Raw genomic sequence first — 8,653 nt, 5'->3', positions numbered from 1 at the left:
AACTGTGACACTAACAATATGAAACCTTTCATACTCTGTTAGCTATAGGGGTGCAGTGCTTTTTCTTGTTCCATATGTAATTCAATAAGCTAACATTAGCAATGTAAAATCTGATTATTTGCCCTGAGTTATTGCACTTTTAGTATGTTAAATATATTTTCCCCACTTTTTTACAATAAAGAAAAGATGACCTCAGTAATGGTTTTAACAATTATATCGCTCTTAACTTAATTAACATTGTTCTTATCTACTGGTCATAATTGTTTTTTTTTTTTTTTTTATTTGTTATTGTTCTGTCCTAGGTAATGGAGAAGAAAAATATGTCTGTTATCAACACAATCCACCTCTTAGGATTTCAGACTCCACACAGTATAACATTTTTGATCTTTCTTCTTTTGCTTATAACCTATTGTGCGACAATATGCACAAACCTTCTGATCATCACACTGGTGTCCTACAGCAAAACCCTCCATTCCCCCATGTACTTCTTTCTCTCCCAGCTCGCTGTATCAGATATCCTACTAATAACTGACATTCTTCCTAATATGTTAAATGCTGTTTTATTGGAAGAGACTGTCCTATCATTTTCTGATTGTCACACTCAGTTTTATTTCTTTGCTCTCTCAGAAATGTCAGAGTGTCTTCTGCTAACGACCATGTGCTACGACAGATACTTGGCCATCTGTAAACCGTTGCATTATAACTTGGCAATGAACTTCCGAGCCTGCTGCATAATTGTTACGACGTGTTGGATTTTAAGTATTTTGACAGAATTGATTAACACTTTGATTATATCGCAATTAAAGTTTTGCGGTCTTGGTATTGTCGATCACTTTTTCTGTGATCTTGCTCCAATCTTACAACTTTCCTGCTATGACACCACCACTGTTCAACTTGAAGTGTCATTGCTAAGTTTTGTATTCATCGTCATTCCATTTTTTCTTATCATAGTGTCCTATGTTTATATTATATTTACCATTTTTAACATCCCATCAATTACCGGCAGACAGAAAGTTTTCTCAACATGCAGCTCCCACCTGACTGTTGTGTGCATTTTCTATGCTACTCTAGTTTGTGTTTATTTTCTGCCTAGTAAAGGGCAGTCAGGGAACTTTACTAAATTCCTATCATTATTTTACACCGTAGGCACTCCCCTGCTGAATCCAATTATTTACAGCCTGAGGAATAAAGACTTAAAAAAAGCCATAGCAACATTCATCAACCACTGTCTATACTTGCTTTGCAGTAACAATAAAATGTGTGATACGCTTTAGCTGTCTTGCAAGACAAAGGTATAATAAATGAAGTATGTGTAAATTGATGTTGGGTATTTTATTTATCAGTAACAAACCTATAAACCTCCTTAGCCATTATTATTCACATATTTTTATCTTTCTTTTTAAACTCTTTATTTAACATATTTTATAAATAAACAGACAAACAAAAATCAATACAAAAATTTAACTATTAGAATAACACAAAAAAGGGACTGCCTCTAGCTAATCATGTGTGTTAGATATTCATCAGAACTAGGGATGCACCAATGCCGTTTTTTCTGTATCAAGTATGAGTACCGATACTTTGCTTTTGGTACTCGTCGAGACTGAGTACCGATACCGGTGCTTCCGCTGGCATGAAGCCAGCTTCCCGGTTAATCTGATTGCCCGAGAAGCTGGCTCCGTGCTCTCTGTCTGGCTTGATTGTGCTTTTGATGGGAAACTGGCTTCCCAGCCAATCAACATCAAGCTGGCTTCCCGGCCAATCAGGAAGCTGGGCGGCGAGTAATGACCTGCCTCCCAGCTTCCTGATTGGCCAGGAAGCCGACTCAATGCCAGCTTTCCGGCCAATCAGTATGGAGCTGACTTCCCGGCCAATCAGGAAGCCGGGAGGCAGATCATTACTCACTGCCCAGCTTCCCAAACCCACGGGAAGCTGGCTCCATGTTCCCCTGTGGCACTGCCGGTCAGAGGAAATCCTCGGGGAAGGTATAGGAGCATTTGGGTGAGTACGAGTACTTGCCCAAATACTCAGTATCGCTGCATCCCTAATCAGAACCCATGAATCATTCCAACAAGACCAAATCAGTCGAAACTCATCTACAGTGCCTTTTATTGAACTTGTTTAATATTTCATTTGTCTCATATCATTGATTTTATTAAACAATATTTTGATCGAGGGGGGGTGCTTACTCTTCCAAAAAACAGGGATGCAGGCCTGAGCAGCATTCACAAAGTGAATGATGACAGAGTGCCTGTGTCCCTCAAAAGGATAAGCATTATGATGAAGCAAAAAAGAAAAGACGGGTCCATAGGCACTTCACAATATGATACTTTACTAACAATCGAATGGACTTCCACCCAAAATGTTTGAAACCTAGAACATGACCAAAAAATGTCAAGGATGTCCGCTGGGGAGGTGTCACATCGCAAGCACCTGTTCAGTGACTCTGGAATTTTTTTTTAAGCACCGGTACTTCTGTACCAACTGATCAAAATCTTGTACCCGCTTTCCTGATGTATTTTTATCTTAATGCTGGCAAGTTTTGCATGAGTAAATCTATTTTTGTGTGTTTGGTAAAGTTTTTAGGAAGGCTGAGAAGAAAAGTTGGAAAATAAATTGATGTTATTTGTAAAGTAAGGTTGAAAGACTTTAAAGTAAATAAAACAAAAATTATTACAGCTCTGTAATCTTTAAATTCCAATTAAGGTTTGACTTTAAATTACCTAAATAGGGGAAAAGTGGAGGGGACTTTGACAAAAAAAGTTATTTAAGTAGAGAAAAAATGGATCTATCTACACTACATGTATGTGGTGGATCATTGTAATGTACATCTTGGTATATCTCAACTGTTTATGAAAAGCAGAACTTGAGTCCCTTTTAACTTTTGCCCACGTGTTAATGATTTTCTTTAACCTGTTGTTATTATTTTTTTCGCAAATCTATTAATTTTCATTTTTAATTATTATTTGTATGTTATCATAAATTTTTCTTTATAAGTAAGTTGTTTTATTTTCCTTTTTCTTTTGTTTTTCCCTTTTATTCCTCTTTTTTTTCTGTCTTTAGTTTCAGGGTGGCTCCTGTCTTCCTTTCTTCCAGGGGTGCACAGTGTTTAAGGTTTTGTTTGGAATCTGTGGCTTTCACACTAAGATGCCTGCTCCCACTGTTGTATGCACTGCCCCCTTTTTTTTTCCTTTAGCCATGTGCGGAGGAAGGCATGGGTGACATCGGTAACATCATCATATGTGCCAATGTTATGAGTTTGCTACAACTTGGACCACACACACACATTTTTCTATGAAGGACTAGCCCCATGTTGTTTTAGTAAAAGAGATAGTACTATCATATCGTAATTGCATCACCTAGTTTTATTTCTTTCTTCTCTCAGACATGTTAGAATTACTTCTATTGACAGTGATGTTTAACCCCAGATATATGGTCATCTTTTAACCATTGCATTATACTATAGCGGGCGGGGGCGTGGCTGGCCGGCGACTGAGATGGCTATCTAAGGAGGCCATCTTCCAGCATTAGTCCAAAAGTGATAGATTTAACAGCAATCTCCCTCTTACTACCTTCCCCACCGGGATCATGGCGAAGTGGGAATTTATTCCCAGGCACTGCTCCCTGGAAGAATCAAGATGGCACTGATACCATGCCTTTGCCATCACACAGATGATCAAAGATTACTCATCATCGGCCTCAGACGGCTCCGTGGATGAGCATTCTCCCCACACAGATTCACTGTCACAGCTGCCTCAAGGTGAGTCCTCTGCTCCTGACTCCCCTACCACACACAGCCCTGCAAAAAGCAAATGGTCTAGGGGCACTGGAACTCCACAAACTTACCTTCCATTGCCTACCGATTCATGCTCTGACATATACACAGACGTAAAGACTTATCCTGCTATATCACAACCAATCTTTACAGCAAACATAAAAGAGATATGCTCCTTTCCCTAAGAACAAGTCATGTCTTCAATGTCTGAACAGCTGTCTACATCCATGCAACACCTGACAACTAGAATTTCTCATGCTGAATCCAGACTGGGAGAAGCTTCCAAAGGATATAACTCACTAATGATCAGTCACAACAACTATGATACTAAATTACAATGGATTAAATCCAAAACTGATGATCTTCAAGACCGCTCAAGATGCAGCAACATCAAATTTTGTGGAATACCGGAATCTGTCCCAGCATCACAACTATTTCAATTCCTCACTCTGCTTCTTCCGGAATTGGAATTCGGCCAAAGAGTTTGAATTGATCATCTATAGAGCACACAGGATTGCCAAACCCCCTTTTCTCTCAGCCACTGTACCAAGGGATGTGCTATCAAGGCTGCATTTTTACCACATGAAAGAGAAAGCTGTGACAGCAGCCAAAAATAAAGTGACCCTTCTTCCCCGTTTGAAGGTATTATCGCTTTGTGCTGACCTACAGTATCTCAGGCTACAATCCAAAATTGTGGAAGCTAGCTCCTATCACTAAAGTACTGAGCCAGCATAACATTCTCTACAAATGGGGATATCCCACAAAACTACTCTTCTCCAATCAAGGGAAGACCCCTGTCATTGCTTCTACAGAATCAGGCATTATATCTTAACAATGAGCTTCCAGCTCTGCTGGTTAATGATTATCTCATGATGGATTTCAAGTGTTTTAATAATACTGATTTACACTTTAATTATAGAAATTGTCAATCATTTCTTCTGCGACCTTAATCCAACCCTACATCAGTCCTGCTATGACATCACTAATTTTCTGCTTGAGGAGACGCAGCTGAGTGCTATATTTGTTTTCAGCTCCTTTTGTGTCATTTTAATTATGTTCATATTACTATGTAATCACCTTTATTAAAATCCCATGTGTTACTGGAAGACAGAAAGTTTTCGCATGCAGCTCCGACTAAACTGTTGTGTCTATTTTCTATGGTACCATGCTTTGCGTTTATCTGGTATCTAGTGGAGGGCACTCACGGAACATTAGTAAATTCATGAAATTTTTACACACTGTAGACACCGTGCTGTTAAATCCAAATATATACATAGAGAAATACAGTCTATAAAAATGCAATAGCTAAAATCACTAACCACAGCCTGCACCTGCTTCTAAATAAATAAAATAATGTACTCAAGTTATCTTGCTGGATAAATAAATAAATAATACCTTTGGAATGTTTCAATTGATTTCAGATATCATATATAGCAGCAACAAACCTACAGACTTCCTTAGCAAATGATATTCAATTGTTTATGTTTTATTTTATCTTAACTTTTGTCAGTTTTGTCTGACTAAATTAATTTCTGTGTGCTTGGTAAATTTCATAGAAAAGCTGCAAAGAAAAGTAGTGAAGGAAATAGTTTTGCTCTATTTAGAAAGGCTACAAAACGCCCAGGTGTGAACCGGGCCTTACTTTGAAAGATTTCCTCTAACATTCTACTGTGTATCTGGGACAGAAAGTAAGGGACATATGCAGTCGCTGTATACAAACACAAAAATGTAGATTTTTGGATAGCTTTCTTGTTCATCTCCTCATGGAAATGGCTGCAAATTGTGCTTTGCAAGTAATGTGTGCATAGTACAAGTAAGCTCTCCACCCCCTTCACCACCTATTCATTAGTATTCATAGTAGCAACCAATCCCCCCCCCGGACAGTGTATTGTGTGCAAAGGCAGAGCTGCTGTTCACAGATCGTGTTACAACGTATAACAGGGAGGGAAAGTGTTGTTTAGAGTCTACTTTGCATCCGTCCCCGGTATCTGAATTTCCTGTGGAGAAAATTTTGAATTTCTAGGCTTCAGGCCTAATAAAAACGATAATAAAAAAATGAAGAAAGCCTACAAATAGTTATTTCTACTTTGCAGTGATAGCTTCCCTTAGCTCAGTGAATGTGGTGTCACTTCACTTTGTAAAGAATACCCAATTATGTGCAAGGAAAATGTAAAAAAAAAACAGCATTTTTTCTGAACCATGATTGGCTGATGGATGTCAGCAGAGCTTCCACTCATTCACTAAACGAAGGTCAAACTTCCCTTGCAAACTGAACAGCCTGCTCTTAGAAATGAACCCCTCTGTCTCAAGGAAGCAAAAACCTACCTCTACCAAGATGGCTTCCTACACACAGAGACACAAGAGGCGGTCATGACTTGAAACATCACTATCAGGGACAAGAGCTGCTATGTTTTGTACTACTGCTTATATGAAATAAAGAACTTTTTTTTTTTTTTAAAGACCTCGCCTAATTTGGAATATTTTTGCCATATACTTTAAGTAAATGCATATTAATATATTATAATAAAGATTTTTGTTATTTTCAGTTAACAGTTAACAAATGGTTGTCTGAAAGAAAAAACAATTTGAAAAAATCCCTTGAAATCATGATTGCACACAGCTTATTCCCAAGGTTTTCATGTATTCTCCCCACTTGCATATAAAAGCAGCACCATTCTGCATAATTATTACATTCAAAAGAACTATGCCTACGGCTGCACTGAATCATTTCAATTCATTTTGTTTTCATTATATACCAAACAACTGATTGTTCACAAACTGTAAGTACATAAGATAATAAAACAAAATAATAATAATAATAATAAAATAGGATGATAGAAAAATCGTGGTTCAAGTGGACCTTTAGCTAGAAAGTGACTTCAGGTCTGCTACTGTTAAGGTGTCCCTCTGGGTCCAACAAATGTGTCATGACACCATCTATTTTCAGTCTAAAGACATGTCTGTGAAGGTTCTCATTCATCCAGGTCATGTCATGGTATATCTTAAAAAAAAAATCAAGGCAACTGGAGTTGCTGTATTTTTCTTGAATAGGTTTTGCTGGTCATCCGAGGAGCTTTCGCAATTTAGAATTTATCTGGGAATAAATATGGTGCATCAATATGTTGGAGAAACATTCACCAAACTTGTCCCATACAGTGTTTGTGCAAGTCATTTAGTGAATTACCCTGTAGTTAATTAATTACCTTAAAGTCCTGGGTTTACTTTAATTAATTTCACTAATTTATTTTAATTACAAAACTGTTAACTGATACAAAAGTGGTTAACTGATACTAAATTCCTGGGGTTAGTTATGCTCTAGTCCTGGGGTTAATTATACTACGGCCCTGGGGTTAATTTAAATTGTTACGGTTCTAAGGTTAAGCCTGGGGATTTTTTACACTACAGCACAGGGGATAATTTAATTTTACTACGGTTCTGGTTTAGCCCTAAAGCACTCTGCCCCCAGTAACCTTTACTGAATCTAACCCCCCTCTATAATCTCTGAAAACACTACTGCAAACCACAAATTACAATTTACAGGCAACAGGCAATTTACAGTGCAACTTGGTCATTAAGTTGTGACCCAAGTCGCACCACACTGGAATGCACAGTATTGTGGTACCATGCGTTCCAGTGCCGGCAATCAAAGTGTGGGTGGGAGGTGCGTTTGGGGTGTCATTCAAATGAATGGCAATGCAATACACCCCCACACCAGCATGCACAGTAGGTGTGATTGCCTGGGAAGGTGCATTAATTGCACGGGACTGTGTGATTAATGCACTGTACTAGTGTGAACGGGCCCTCAAAAATATTGACAGACACACACAACCACAGACACAATCTCACACACTCACAGACATTCTCACGTACAAAAATTTAATTTTTGTTCTTTTTTAAAGGTCCACCCAGTCTCCCTATCTTACGAGAACAGGAGTGGATCCTTAGCCTGGGGTCCAATGTGGGCTGTTGTGCTGTGATGGAGCTCCATCCATATGTGTATTTCTTGTACAGCTTCCTTGTGTGCCCTGTAGAGGTGCCGGGAGCCAGAATGTGACGTCACTCCAGTCCAGGCACCTCTACAGCACATGTGAGGGAGCTGTAAGCAATGCACGTATGGATGGAGCTCCCTCGCAGCCATAGCCCCCATTCCACCCCCTCTTCCCTTAAGCTGACACTCGGTGCCTGTAAGCATATTTTTAATGGCTGCTCGGCATGAGAACTGACAGTGCTGCGCTAGGGGGAGGCAAAGGAGCCTCCCACCTAGAAAAGTGGAAGGCATGCGGTGACCCACTGAACCCGGAGTCGCGACCCACTTTTGGGTCACGACCCACCAGTTGAGAACCAAGGGTCTAAAGCCATGTCTAAGGAACCAGAATTGCCAGAGACTAGAGGACTGATTGACTGCCTTTCACATCTCTGGTCCTTTGGCCACCACTGTAGACATGAAGACACTGGGAATCTGCAAAGTGACCAAACCAGAATTGGACATCTTCAGCTCCTAGATAACTCATTTACTGGTCTTTCTAGCGTATAAAAAAAAGTAGGCACCATTAGAGGGAAGGTAGACATGAAGTCATTTTCTTACATGACATCCACTTTCAAATAGTGTTTTTATTAGGAGAATTGAAATGTAATGCAAAGTTGGCCAACTTTTACCTACAAATGTGATCTTTACTCTTTAAAAGCATTAGGCATTACTTATATGATACAGAATGAAATCTTTCTTGTTTGCTTATTATCAACAATATATAAGTAAATGGTGGCAAAGAGTTGATTCTGGGAAGGTAAAAGCTAAATGATTAGCATTTTGCAATAGATTATTGAACTCGAACATTATATATATATATATATATATATATATATATAGTGTATATATAT

The sequence above is a fragment of the Nanorana parkeri genome, unplaced genomic scaffold (assembly GCF_000935625.1).
Source record: "Nanorana parkeri isolate BGI_ZX_2015 unplaced genomic scaffold, ASM93562v1 scaffold2871, whole genome shotgun sequence".
Lineage (NCBI taxonomy): Eukaryota > Metazoa > Chordata > Amphibia > Anura > Dicroglossidae > Nanorana > Nanorana parkeri.
The sequence above is the reverse complement of the archived record's forward strand: the minus strand, read 5'-3'. Positions refer to the sequence as shown.